This window comes from Hemicordylus capensis, chromosome 4 (assembly GCF_027244095.1).
Source record: "Hemicordylus capensis ecotype Gifberg chromosome 4, rHemCap1.1.pri, whole genome shotgun sequence".
NCBI lineage: Eukaryota > Metazoa > Chordata > Lepidosauria > Squamata > Cordylidae > Hemicordylus > Hemicordylus capensis.
The window spans coordinates 208,724,096-208,739,513 of NC_069660.1; the positions used below are offsets into that span (position 1 = coordinate 208,724,096).

Genomic DNA, 15,418 nt, shown 5'->3' on the forward strand with positions numbered 1-15,418 from the left:
CCCTCCCCACCCCGCCTTCCTTGCCTTGACTGCCTGCCCCCCCCCCACTTTTCTTTTCTGTATTGTTTGCAAAAATGCCTGTAAACGAAAATTATTCTCCGTTTGCCGATTAGCAGGAACAGAGAACTAGAGGATTGCTTTGCACAGGCAAATGAACAAACAGACATCCTCAACGGACTGAGTGGAGAGATGAGGCATATGGAGCAGCCATGTGATCTGTGCCAGAAAAGATACTGATACTTGTATCCCACGCTCCTTCCAAAGCAAGTGGAGTATGTGGGGTGCCTAGATAAACTGCCATCCAGGTTCTGACTAGGCCTCATCCAGGTGCTGACTAGGCCTCCGATTGAATCCAAAAGTAGATCTTGATGAGCGATGTGAGGAATTCTGTCAGGTAGGCTGCCATGGAGGCAAATGCTCCTCTCATTAGGCCTGCCAAGCTATCAAATGGCAAATCATTCAGCTCTCGTTCGTGCCAGCATCATTGCTGGGAGTGTTACACATGAATATGAATTCAACAAATATTTTATAGACTGCTTTTCAACATAAGTCCCCGAAAGCAGTTTACATAGATATAAATAAATAAAATGGCTCCCTGTCCCCAAAGGGCTCACAATATTAAAAAAAAGGAAACCTAAGACAGCCACCAACAACAGCCACTGGAGGGATGCTGTGCTGGGGGTGGATAGGGCCAGTTGCTCTTCCTCTGCTAAATAAACATGTAAGGTTATATGCCCCAGATTCATCATGTGAGTTTTGTCAGAAATCAAAATACTTCCCCACCCCCCACCATCCATTCCTGCCATTTAAGCCAGGAATATGACTTAAATATACCTTTTTCTTTGCAACTGCCTGGAAAATGATAGTAGATCATTGTTACGGGATTAAGCCAATAGATATTGATATCTAGTACGTTATTCCCTTATATGATGATTGCCATTACTGGATGCTAAAGAACAAGTATGCAACACGGGGCAATAAAGGGGTACCTTATTCCCTGTCTTCCAGTACAAATCAGCTAAGGCTTAGGGTGTCTTGGAGCCTCAAAACATATCCAGTTTCTTCCCTCTGATCATTTTGACTACTGGGGTTGGTTGATAGCCTTTTACTCCATAATCGGTGTCTTTCAAACTGCTTCAGCTTTAGGAGCAGATCTGTACCCTCTACAAAGCTATCAGCATCCCCCACGTCTAGCTGCATTAGTCCCTTCTGCCTTTGTTGGTATTCATGTATATTTCTCATTTCATTGCAATTTGTATTGTTTACGTTAGTCTGACAGTGTTCATAGGGTTGCTTACATCAGTGCTCTGTGTGTCAGGCATATTACTATCAAATGTACAGGTTCCCTCTCAGTGGTGATCCCTTTGCTTTTTCTTTATTTTATTTCAGATGGCATGAATTAGGAAATGCATTCCTAGTTGAAAAGAGCTTACAATAGGGAATGGATTGATGGAATCTTTCTTTCGAGAGGGCTGGTGCCTTTAATTCTTCCATGGTTACTTGTTCTTTGAAATTCGCCCCATATGGCAAACAAGCAAAACAGATTTAACTGCATAACAAGCATTGTGTAGCTTCAACCATATTTGTGTGGTTGTATTTCTGTTCACATACGAGGGCACATTAAGGAATCACTGGAATGTTTTACCATATGGTGACATTTCCCTGTAAAATGTGATTGTGCAAACTCATGGTAAGACACCTGAAACACGTAAAGGACCACACAGAGTATGTTGCATTTGCCTCATAGCCCAGTGCACAGACAGAGACAAACAAGGCTGAGGATGTGGTCATAGAGGAGCTTATAGACTCCTTAGCAATCTTTCTTGCTTCCTTATGGACAACTGCTTATATGTTGAGAACAGTGACATTAAGCGAAGAAGCACAGGATGCAGCCCTCTGCACTCATACTTGGCAGTAAGTGCCACTGAATTCAGCAGAAATGACTTCCGTTTAAGCATATGAAGGGTCAGGCTGAAAATCCACTAACTGTAAGAGCAGTTCAGTGGTGAAATAGGCCATGTAGAGAGATTGTACAGTCTCCTCCTGGCTTCTTTAGATATTTGAAAGGAAAGTCATGGGGATCTTTTAGATGTGGGATTTCAAGTCTCCGAGCAGAGGTACAAACTAAATGATTGGCCTGATTTTGTGCACAATCTTTTGTGAGTTTTCGATAGTGGCCCCATTTGGAATGGCTGTTTTAGTAGCAACATTCATCTACCAGCTATTCCACAAGATGGCATGCATCCTGGCTGCATAGGGAAATCCTGTAGGAAATCCTGTAGCTTTTCAACTGTGCTATGAGCAGATTCATCAAAGCACAAATAATACACACTGAGGCTGTGCTGCTCATGTGCAGCACCAAGATCAAGGCTGATCCCATTGCTGCCTCCCCTGATAGCCTGAGTTTTTAACCCAGGCTTTTACCTGGGTTAAAAGGCGCAAGCACACCCTTTATCCCAGGTCCGGGGACGTGTGTTTGCTCATGCTGCAGGCAGCCCGAGCATACAGAGAGCAGAACACCTAGAGCGCCCAGCAGAAAGGGGAATCCCTTGAGGCATATCTGGAGGCCAGGACTCATTACTTCTACAACAACAACAACAACAACAACAACAACAACAAATGTTTATATACCGCTCTTCAACCAAAGTTCTCAAAATGGTTTACATAGGAAAGTACATAAATAAGATGCTTGTCTGTCCCCAAAGGGCTCACAATCTAAAACAAGAAGCATAGGACACACCAGCAACAGCCACTGCTGTGCTGGGGTTGGATAGGACCAATTGCTTTGGATCTCCAGATATGCTTCGAGGGATTCTCCCTTGAGGCAAGCACTCTAGGTGCTCGGCTCTCAGTAGGCTCGGAATATTTTGTTTTTTGATTGGCTCTTTTTACTGGTTTCATCTACTGCTTTCGATGTATTTGTTCCTCACATTGATCACCATCAATCAGATAAATGAAAAGCTTTTTGGACACATAAAGTCTTTAGTTGATGGTGGAACTCTAAGAGGGAGACAGACAGATAGCTACATCTCCTGTGGCAAGATGTTCCTCATTCTACTTTTGAACAAATGCATGCATGATCTCCTCACAGAAGATACTTCAGTCAGTCAACTAGTGTGGCATGATTATGCAGTTTTGAATCTGCTAGTAGGAGGGGGCCTGAAAAGAGGTCTTTCAGACACTGATCTGGTTTATCTGTAAAGCTTTGCATTGCTGGGGCTACATTCTGGATTATTTCCATTAAGCACAACTACAGTTAGCTATTCAGTTTATGCCATTCTCTGAAAAGAATCCAGTAAATCTAATTACTCCTCTCAAGCATGTGTTACCTGCAGTTTCTATGCTTCAGCTCACCTTTGCTTAACACACACACACACCAAAAACCCTTTCATTTCCATCATTTGTAAACCAGGAACACACAGGCAGGTTCAGTACATTCACATACAGCAGTTCTTTGTGATTCTGAGCCTAAAATTTAAGGCTAGTCCCCTTGGGCTGCTCATTTTTAGACCTGCAATGTCCCCAGCCAGACCTACAAATACAAAGATGAAGAAGGGCTTGTTGTTAATAACAAGTATCTGAATTCGAAAACCATATTGTGATGGGCTGTTGGCCAAGACAGAGCGTATGACCTTGTCAGCCCTATTACTAAACTTCAGTCACAGCAATGACTTGCCGACAGGTTCAACAAACTTCAGACATCTTGCAGCTTTTAAATGGCAATGGCACAGGTTGCCTACCTAATTCACACATGCATAGTCATCTCATCACTTGATGACTTATCACTTGGGGACTCACAAGCGTGAAGTACTTCCACTGGAAATATTTTTTGACCTGTTCAACTTCCACTGAGGAGATATTAGATAATATGAAAATCTATCTGCCTTTCATTTGTGATGGCTGCTTTGCACATGCCATTTTTGGACCTGCAGTGCCCTCAGCCAGACCTACAAATACAAAGATGAAGAAGGGTTTGTTGTTAATAACAGGTATCTGAATTAGAAAACCATATTGTGACAGGCTATTGGCCAAGAGCAATATTACCTTGTCAGTTACCCCTGCTAACTGGGCAAAGAGGCACCTTTTTAACATGGTGATTCTCTTTATTGAGCAGGGAGGGAGTAACCGGCCCTATCCACCGCCAGCACAGTACCTCCAGTGACTGTTGCTAGTGTGTATCTTATGTTTCTTTTTAGATTGTGAGCCCTTTGGGGACAGGGAGCCATCTTATTTATTTATTATTTCTCTGTGAAAACCACTTTAGAACCTTTTGCTGAAAAGCGGTATATCAATATTTGTTGTTGTTATTGTTATCATGTGATGTTGCATATGTTAATCAGCCCTCAGATACAGATGTGGGTGCACATCCTCACTCAGTGTCGGTGCCACTAGTTGCATACAACAAAGTGCAGCTTGAGCGGGATCTGGCCCTTATGGAAAGCCTTTCCCCCTTCTTTTGTCTTTCATCAGTCCATTTTATGTCCAGGGCCTTGAAAATCTCTCCAGTTCCTTTTATGCCATTGCTTTTACCTGTTAAACTAATTGAAATGATTCAGCAGTTACCCCAAATAAAAGCCCTATGGAAATATTTGCTTAACAAACTGTAGCAGGCACAACTGATTTAATACGATTGGTATTCTTAATACCAAGCTCCTCTTCAGAGCTTTACCACTTAGACACCTCTGCACTGCACCAATGCACGAAAACCATACAGTGAAGCTAATTGAAACTGAAGCTCAAAAGTGAATAGAGAAGACAAGTGTTTAAGTTTAAGACTTAACTTCAGGTCAGCAACTAGTGCTGTTGTGGAGTTACTCTGAAAAAGAAGTGGGAGGCGGGAGGCTAGACTCTACCCCTACCTACCTTCCCCCAAAGGGTGATCATCTAGGTGCCATTGCCACAAATGCAGTTCATCTAACACACTTTTGCCTCTGGGGTTGTTAACTGGAAGGTCAGATAACACCCTTCAAAGAGTAAGTTTTGACGGAGAGGTCAGTAGTTACTGGTCAAGAGCACCAACCAATACCCTCAGTGTGGGAGTGCATTACATTTGGACTGTGGTTGCTGCCATTCAGTTCTGCATTGGACTGATATTTTAAAATTAGGGCTGATCTCCTTTTCTTCAATTTGGAAATCTGATCTCTTGAATTTGTGTTATGTCTAGTCAGGTTCATTTCCATCAAACTTCCCCATACATTCTAACTGGCAGTTAAAAGAACACTGTCTAATTGCTGAGCCTACTTTGTTTGTAATACTGCTCAGCATAGCTTGCAAAAGAGCTGAGCAGTGTTGCCAAATATATCACCGAGATCCAGCAGGTTCAGCTTCTGAACAGCAAGTCTTGCACAACCTCAAATGCTAGATGCAAGCAGAGTGCTTTACAGACCTCAGCTTGTAAAGTGAGTACAGTGAATGCAGGTGAAACCAGAGCTTCTAGACAGCTCAGATCTAAGTTTTTGCAAGCTGCCCTTCAAGACATTTGTGCAGAGGGGAATGATGCAAATTAACCGGTCAGCCTAAAGATGTATCATCATCTGCAACCTTTAAAAGATACACATATTATGCATTAAGGGCCAGTCATGAAAAAAATCTTAATAACACCACTGGGTGTATGAGCAGTACCTTACTGTATTAAAGTCACTGTAAATGATCCCCCCTAATCTGAACTCCCCACAACCCTAGTCGTAGTGAAGTAGGAGTAAATTGCTATTGGAAAACCTCTGGGTATTTCTTTTGTTTCTTTTTAGATTGTGATCCCTTTGGGGAATCAGTTAGCTTCATTTATTTTTAATCATTTAAACTCGTTAATTTTTGTTGGTATGCAAATAATTCCCTTATTCCTCACCAATGTCTTATTAATGGTGGAAATTAATAGCCAGAATACAAGCAAGGTGCATTAAGGTGTGAGATACAGACAGAAACAACATTAAGATGTAATGAGAAAATGAAACAGGGAAATCGTGAAATGAGAAATCAGTTTGGTGAATAGGAGAGCTAGGTGCTTAAGTGTCGCACAACATGTCATGACTTCAGTCATCTTGGTTGTCTGATCCAAACACCACATGACAAAAATGACTGATACAGTTCACACAATTACAAACCTTTGTATTATGATTAGCCTAGCCTAGTCTGCAAAGAATGTCTTCAAGCCAAGATGATCTGACGTGATCTCATGGTCCCTTGAATCTGGCACCAGAGAGGGAACACCCCAGATACCTCTCTGAGGAAGGAAGAGGACAATGAGTTACCAGACTCTAGACAACAGAATGGCAACTCAGGCCTTTTTCACTGATGAAAGTGAACCCAAGACTGTTCACTTGAATTTTCAAGCCCTGTTTGGGTGGTATGCTGCCTGTGAGGAGCCATGAGGGGATGGGCAAATGGGAGCATGCCAACTAACCATGCCCCACTGCCAACACACCTGCAGGCCACACCTTCCAGGCTTCCATGAGTTGAGCACTAGTCAGCAGAGTGTAACACCAATGTGAGGAGGGGCTCCTCCATTCTATGTTGAAACCCACACCCCAACACTTGTTTTAAGTTTTAAAAAAACTCCCAGACCACAGCAGATCCTATGCATAGCTATCTCAGATCTAGTTCATCTAGTTCAGTCTGCTAAGTCTTACTAATGATCTAAGGTTGAAGGAACAAAAATCCTACCACTGAGGATTAAATATATAGTTAACCTATAGGGAACTTTAAATCTCCACTTAGTTTTTTTAAATGTAGAGTAATTCCAGATGATATGTTTGGTCTGAAATTGCCGCACCTTGTTTATTCACATTTTACAGGGGCATCACCATCCATCCATGGTCAGCCTGCACTTTCCCTGTGCTTAAACTGTCACATCAGAAAAACTGATCTTCTTTGAGAACAGCATTACAGCTGCACAATGACCATGCTGTTTTTAGTGTTCTGTAGGGACGTGCAGAACCAGTTTGATCGCAAAATGGACCGCTGCGAACCGGGCCGGTTTGAGCCGTTCGATCATAAACCGCATTAAACTGGTTTGAGCTTGTTCATAAAACCAAATGACCCAACTGATCGGTTTGACCTAACTGGTCCGCATATCTGCAGTTCGGTCCGAATCAGGTCCAAATTCGGACTGAACCACACCAAACGGTCTGTGCACAACCCTACTGTTATGTCTGTTTAGATAGACTTTTTGAACAGTGCTATAAATGCATACAAAAATCCGCTGGTGTGAAAATAGTCCTGCAATTTCACTTGCAACTCAAAATAGAAAAGCAGTGACTCGGTAGTGCTACAAGGAGCACGTGTGTAAGTATTGTTATGTTAAGCCTTAGACTTCCTTCCTAACTGTGTTACCCTTGGTTTAGCTTTTAATATGAGAGGGCTTTAAAAGAGTAAGTAAATAGCACTTCGCTTCCCTCCCAGGAGACAGAACAGGCAGAGCACAGCAGCGACCTTATATTTGATATAAATGAATGCTGCCGCTATGTTTGTTTATGCTCAGTTCCCTTCTCAAATTAGTAGTACAGTTTCATTTCCCATCAAGATCAGGCCCCGAAAGCAAAATATGAGCACAGGAATCTGGTAGAAATTATCTTAAAGCTATTGATGTGGGCATAATAAAACTGAATTTATTAAATTATTATTTTTTACACTGTAGTGCTTTTTATGAAAACAACAGTTTATTAAAGCAAAAATAAAGAAAAAACACTAAAAGTAGAGAAATATTTTGCATTGATCATTAGGGTGTTGTTCACCAACGTTCATAGTACAGGATGACTTGTTTTATTGAGATGGCGGTGAGCCATCAGAAATAGTTGGATAAATTATATTGAATCAAATAGGATGGCAATTTGCCTTGGCATACTATTCTATGGAGTACAAACAATAATTTCAGATTCAAATAAACAATTGGACTTTGGCCCAACATATAACTGTTGATGTACCAGTTTTGGTAGTGGGTGACATTTGGGTTTAGGATGCAGATGAGAGCCATCTAATTGACCCCAATTTCCGCTGGGGACAGAACAGCAGCCTGCATATCTTCTCATCCTTCAAATCAGGGCTAAAGAAATGATGTGTTGTGTGTTTGTGCCACTCTTTAAAGGACCCAAAATGGCTGTGAGCCTAGATTGTACATTTGGAGCATGCACTAACTAACTCTCTGAGCTACATGTAGAAAAATAAGATCACAGGGTTTACCAAAACTACCCATGCCAGCGTCCCCTGCAAGTATATCATCTCGCCCTCCACATTGGAGAAAAGACAATGATGCACCAGCATGTGCTTTAGGGATGTGCACAAATCGATTTTTTTGATTCTATTTGTGCCCAAAACAAATCACCTCTGATTTGTTTTGTATCCAAATCTACCCCCTCCAAACCTCCCCAGATTCAATTTGTATTTGCTTTTATTTGATTTGATTCAGACCAATTCAGACCACTTAACAAGGTTCTAGGGGCACCAAATTTGGGTGGTGGGTAGGTCCCCATGGATGCCACCTACCACCCAAATTTCAAGGCAGTGAGACACTTGTTTTTTTAATGAATTTCTTTAGTTTTTACTGATTTTGAACATTTCCGCCATAGGAAACAATGGGGATTCAAAGTTGCCATATCCTAACCCTAAACCAGATCCCCAGCTTTCTTTTTTATATATATATATAAAAAGCTAAGTGCTAGCCCTTGTAGAAGTGAGTTATGGAGCAAAATGTACAGTCATCATTTTTCAAGTGTTTGGATGTCTTTGGTGTCTAATAATTTTTCCTCATAATGAATCCCTATGAGGATTCATTGCACACCTTCATGTCTTATGTTCATTTTGACTGTCACTGGACAGTGCCAACTGTCATGAGCCAACTACACCCCCCCCACACACACACACCTGCAAGGCAGTGGGGTACTCATTTTAATTTTTAGGAATATTGAAATGTTTAGATTCTTTGTCTAATAACTTTTCCTCATAATGAATCCCTGTGAGGAAACGCCTTCGTTTCTTCTGTTCAATTTGACTATCATTGGACAGTGCCAACTGTCAACTGCCATGTATCAACCACACACACACAGAGGGATACTCAGTTTATTTTTTAGGGTTGTTTTTTTTGAAGTGTTTAGATTCTTTAGTGTCTTCATTACACACCTTCATTTCTTCTGTTCATCCCCCCCCCCCCACTGCTTTGCAGGTGGGGATGGGGAATTAGTGGTATCCCATGTTCCAACTACCCCCCAGCCCACAAGCCACTGGGTACTCAGTTTATATTTTAGGAATTTTTGAGGTGTTTCGATTCTTTGGTGTGTAATGAATCCTCATAGAGTTTCATTATGATGAAAGGTTATTAGACACCAAAGAGCCTAAACACTTGAAAAAAAATCCTTGAACATAAACTGAGTAGTACCCTCATTATGGGATTCATTATAAGGAAAGCTTATTAGACACCAAAGACTCTAAACAATCGAAAAACGTCCTAGAACATAAACTGAGTAGTACCTCACAGCCTTGTGAGTGGGAGGGGGTGTAGTTGGTACATGGCAGTTGACAGTTGACACTGTCCAAAGACAGTCAAAATGAACAGAAGAAATGAAGGTGTGTTATGAATTCTCATTGGATTCTTTGGTGTATAACTTTTCCTCAATGAATCCCTAACACTTGAAAAATAGTGACCACACATTTTGCTCCATAACTCCACTTCTACAAGGACTACAGCTTAGCTTTTTTTTTTTTTTTTTTAAATGAAAGCTGGGAATCTGGGGGAATTAATAGGAGAGATCTGAATCTCAAATCAATTCAAATTGAATCAGGCAGGATTCGATTTGTACCTGAATCTAGCCAATGGACCACAGAGATGATTTGTTTTGTCTCCAAATCACCTGAATCAGCTAGATTTGGGTACACAACGATTTGTACCTGAATCATTTTGCACATCCCAAATGTGCTTGTGCCCCTTTTGTCAGTAACCACATATTGCTAGGAGTTCAAATCACAAAATGCCTCTCCCTGCCAGGCAGAAGTAAATATGATAGCTGGCTTCCATAAAGCCTGAAATGCCAGCAATCCCTGCCTGTGTATGATCTCATTCAGCACATGCGAGAAAGGCAAGTATGTATTGTGTGACTGTGCCATTATTGTGAGTAAACAGGAAGGAGTTGGAGGACAGATCACACACCTGAAGCACAGCCTGCATCTCCAGAGGACATGTATGAAGCACATCAGGGTTTCTCAACGTTCATCAGGCCAGTGTCCCCTATGCTTTAATCATCCAGGTGAAAACAAAGTATTATGTGCTTGTGGCAATTCTAAGCAGAAATTGCTGTGATTTCATTTCAGGCATGCACCTCTTAAAATCATTCCTCATCTTGGGGCAAGACTAATGCCCATGCAAACCTTGAATATTACAGAACAGTTTTTAAGAAGGAAAGAATCCAATCCAAAAATTCAAACAGTCCCCCTTCCTCCATTGGATAAAGCCAGATGCTACTGGCAGCACCTCATAAGTTGCACTATACATTTGAGTAAAGCCAGACTCCGATCCAAGCACCCAAAGTCTGTCCTTTATGTGGGATGGCACAAAATGCCCATTCAAAACCTAAAAGTCACTGTGTGGTGGTGGGGAGGAAGCCATATGCTTGTTTGTATTACATAGGAACATAGGAAGCTGCCATATACTGAGTCAGCCCATTGGTCTATCTAGCTCAGTATTGTGTTCACAGACTGGCAGCGGCTTCTCCAAGGTTGCAGGCAGGAATCTCTCTCAGCCCTATCTTGGAGAAGCCAGGGAGGGAATTTGGAACCTAGATGCACTTCCTAAGAGCGGCTCCATCCCCTGAGGGGAATATCTTAAAGTGCTCACACTTCTAGTCTCCCATGCATGTGCAACCAGGGTGGACCCTGCTTAGCTAAGGGGACAAGTCATGCTTGCTACCACAAGACCAGCTCACCTCTTTTCATTGGGCAAGTCTGAATCCCACCCAAACGTCATCCCATACCCTTGCATAGGGCAAGAATCCTTGCAAAGCTTTCAAATCGACCCACATATCTGGGCAAGGCCAAACACCCTTCCGAACTTGTTTGGACTTCCAGGGCCAAAAGAGGTACAACGTGCTGTTGCCTGCTTCTTTTCCCTTGTCATATTCTTTTTCTTTTAATGAAATGCAGTCTTGGAATTGCAACTGGGAGAAGAAGAGTTGGGCGGGGTGGGGCTGATAGGATGTTTAACCCTTTCTCCTCATTTGCCCATTCAAAATAGTCCCCTAGCTGCTCACATGGTTTAATGTAGTGCCAGAGGACAACAAAGATAGTAGTCCCGGTGATAGAATCTCCCGGTGGCAGATTCAGTCAAGAAGCATTTTCAGAATGTTGGCTTGTCCTGAAGTGCTAACCAGCTGATTTTGTTACCCTGGGACCAGGAAACAGAAAGGAATAAATGGTATTTTATCTCTATATTACGGTGTCCTAGTAAAGACTGAAAGTACTGTGGGACAAAAATCCCACCAGAGCTGAAATATTTAATCTCTACTAACTTGAAAGAAAATCATTTAAAACTCTGATTTTAAGCAGGGTTTAAAGACAGTACCTTACATCTGTTAAATTAAAGAAAATGCAACTTACCCAAAAGGACACTTGCGGCAGATGTAACTCTGTGAACACAGATGATCTTCACATGTTATTGGAAGCGCAATAAAATTAGGGCTTCTCTAGATCAAAGTTATTATAATTATGGATGATATGACAGGCTGTGATCTTCTGTTAAATTCACTTCTTTGTCTTCTGGGTTGTGTTAATGGTGTTATTAATGGAAAAAAATTAGAAAATGAATAACTAATTTGTTGGATAGTGCCAGAATTGTAAGTCCAGGGCTATGGATTCTTGGGTTAGGAAAGACTGGAACACTTTGCTTCAAACAAAATGGAAACATAGTGGGGCTGTTCTCAAACACAGCCGAACCCAAGCTAGGGAAGCCTAGCCTGGGTTAGGCTGCACATGAGAACCACCGGGATTGGGATAGCCTGGCCATTTAGCCCAGCTTCTAGTCGGAGTTAAGAGAGCGAGCGCTCCCTTAACTCGGTCTCCACAGTCATGTGTTTCATTGGGCTGCACGCAGCCCAAGGAGACACAGAGCCAGGCACCTAGACTACCTGTCCCCTGCAGAAATCCCCCAATGCATCACACTTGGTGCACGTTCATCCCGGCCTCCGGGATATGTCATCCTGGCCTCCGGAGCTCCACACTGCCTGGTGTAGCGCTGCTTATCTGGGAGAGCGGTCCACACTCCCAGCAATGTTCGAGGGATTGTCTGGGGGGAAGGGAAGGTTTTGCAGCCTCCCCCCACCGCCTGCATGCTGCCCTCCTGAATGATTGTGTGAACACTTTTAGGAAGGGGTAAAAACAACTGAACCAATTTCAGCAACAAAGACAGCTTTTTGTTATTGGTTGAGATTTGTACATAACAATAAATTCAGATATACCTGTAAAGTCCAGGGTCCCTTCAGATTCCACAATGCATTTACATGTTTTCTCCCTCCCCTCTAGAACAGGACAAACATCATTAGACCTTCAGATAGGGAACTATGTCATCAATGTACTGTATGTACCAAGTACATTCTGAGATCTGTCCTCAGGGGATTGGATTCCTTGAAAACAAATATGGGGGATAAAGCTGGATTTTGAACTTGAAATGTAGATTTGTATCCTGAATATGGACATCAACCTTTTCTGCCATTGCAAACTTCAAGGCAGAATTTGCATTTTATTCTGCACCTGGCCTATGTTGCATTGGGTGCAGGGACTGAGCTGGAACTAAAACCTGAAATGTAGGGGAGTGCCCTGAACATACACACCAATAGGGATGTATGAATCGATTTGGGTACAAATGGATTTGTACTCAAATATAGCTGATTTGGGTGATTTGGAGACAGAACAAATAATCCCTGTGGTTTATTGGATAGATTCAGGTCCAAATTGAATTGTGCCAGATTCGTTTCGAATTGATTTGATATTTGGATTCTGCCTATTAATTTCCCCAGATTCCCAGCCTTCATTTAAAAAGCGGGGGGGGGGGGGGGGGCCCTAAGCTCTAGCCCTTGTAGAAGTGGACTTATGAAGCAAAATGTGTGGTCACTATTTTTCAAGTGTTTGGATTCTTTGGTGTATAGTAACTTTTCCTCAATGAATCCCTATAAGGATTCATTACACACCTTCATTTCTTCTATTCATTTTGACTGTCTTTGGACAGTGCCAATTATCAACTGCCATGTGCCAACTACACCCCCTCCCACCCACAAGGCAGTGAGGTACTACTCAGTTTATGTTCTAGGAAGTTTTTCAATGGTTTAGAGCAGGCATCACCAAACTGCGGCCCTCCAGATGTTGCTGAACTACAATTCAAATCATCCCAGCCACAATACATTGTAGCTGGGGGTGATGGGAATTGTAGTTCAGCAACATCTGGAGGGCCGCAGTTTGGGGATGCCTGGTTTAGAGTCTTTGGTGTCTAATAAGCTTTCCTCATAATGAATCCCTATAAGGATTCATTACACACCAACGAGTCTAAACACCTCAAATATTCCGAAAATATAAACTGAGTACCCAGTGGCTTGTGGGCTGGGGGGTAGTTGACACATGGAATGCCACTAATCCCCCACCCCAACCTGCAAAGCAGTGGGATCAAAATGAACAGAAGAAATGAAGGTGTGTAATGAAGACACCACAGAATCTAAACACTTCAAAAATTCCTAAAAATTAAACTGAGTACCCCAGTGTGTGTCTGTGGGAGGTGTGGGGTGTAGTTGACACATGGCATTTGACAGTTCGCACTGTCCAATGACAGTCAAAATGAACAGAAGAAATGAAACGGTGCAATGAATCCTCATAAGGATTCATTATGAGGAAAAGTTATAAACCAAAGAATCTAAATGCCTGAAGAATAGTGACCACACATTTTGCTCCATAACTCCACTTCTACAAAGGCTAGAGCATAGCTTAAATACATACATACATACATACATACATACATACATACATACATATCAAAGCTGGGGATCCATGTTAGGGTTAAGACAGGGTGACTTTGAATCCCCATTATTTCCTGTGGAGGAAATATACAAAATCAGTAAAAACTAAAAGAAAATCATTAAAAATCAACCAAGTGCCCCACTGCCTTGAAATCTGGCTGGTAGGTGACACACGTGGGGTCCTACCCACCACCCAAATTTGATGCCCCTATGGCCTTTATAAGTGGTCCAAATCGATCCAAATTCAAATAGCAATAGCAATAGCACTTACATTTATATACCGCTCTATAGCTGGAAACTCTCTAAGCAGTTTACAATGATTTAGCATATTGCCCCCCAACATTCTGGGTACTCAAATCAAATTGAATCAAATCCAAATCGAATCTGGGGTGATTCAGGGGGGTCAGATCTGGACATAAAATAAATCAGGGGTGATTCAATTTGGTCATGAATCAAATTTTAAAAATCAATTTGTGCACATCCCTACACACCAACTTCTGTGCCTTACATGCCCTAACTGCAGATCATTCTGGTCTCCCCCTTTAGAAGTAACAATGCAGTATAGGACGTGCTTCTGCTTTTCTGATCAGGAAACAGAAATTGCTGCATGTCTTGAATAAAGAGCACGTGTGCTTACCCATAAGAATGGAAGATTAATTGGTCTGGCAAGCCCATTGGATATATTGATGATCAGATTTCAGAACAAGCACTTCTCAAGCACAGAGCATGGTGAGATTTCAAGGACAGTAACGAAGCGAAAGAATTATTCTCTCATGAATAATCAAATCATGCATGCATGCCACTGTTGAAGATATGTTTACTGCACTTGCAGAAATTGTAAACATTCTGGGAAGCAAATGAAAGGCTTTGCAGACAAGCTGCATTTCACTGCCTCTTCATCATCATCATGACAAGATATTTCAGAATCACTAAGTGGGGTGGGGACAGTTGGTGTTTTCAGGGAAGAAGTTTCCCAGCATACCTCATTTCACCCCTGCGCCAGCATGGATTTGTCTCCTAATTGTTTCTGTTTTGGCTCACCCATTCCACCATGGGTGGGGGGGTCAGTAAAAAAAAACCACACAACATAGAGTGAGGCCTGTCCCCTTGTCTGCCTTTCCACTGCTGTGCTGTTGTGTTTTCTCCAACTTATAGGAACATAGGAAACTGCCATATACTGAGTCAGACCATTGGTCTATCTAGCTCAGTATTGTCTTCACAGACTGGCAGCGGCTTCTCCAAGGTTGCAGGCAGGAATCTCTCTCAGCCCTACCTTGGAGAAGCCAGGGAGGGAACTTGAAACCTTCTGCTCTTCCCCGAGCGGCTCCATCCCCTGAGGGGAATATCTTGCAGTGCTCACACATCAAGTCTCCCATTCATATGCAACCAGGGCAGACCCTGCTTAGCTATGGGGACAAGTCATGCTTACTACCACAAGA

The 15,418-nt window shown here is 42.2% G+C and overlaps 1 long non-coding RNA gene across 2 annotated transcripts in view; it reads left to right on the forward strand.

Annotated features, from left to right (window-relative positions):
- LOC128322665 (uncharacterized) overlaps positions 1-15,418 on the forward strand; it is a 63,379-nt gene that overhangs the window by 31,480 nt on the left and 16,481 nt on the right. Inside the window, exon 1 of one of the 2 annotated variants that reach the window (XR_008305870.1) lies at positions 205-394. The exons of the other annotated variant lie outside the window; for it this stretch is intronic. This is a non-coding gene — a long non-coding RNA (uncharacterized LOC128322665). Of the gene's footprint in view, positions 1-204; positions 395-15,418 lie in introns of those variants that run through there. 2 annotated transcript variants of the gene reach the window in all.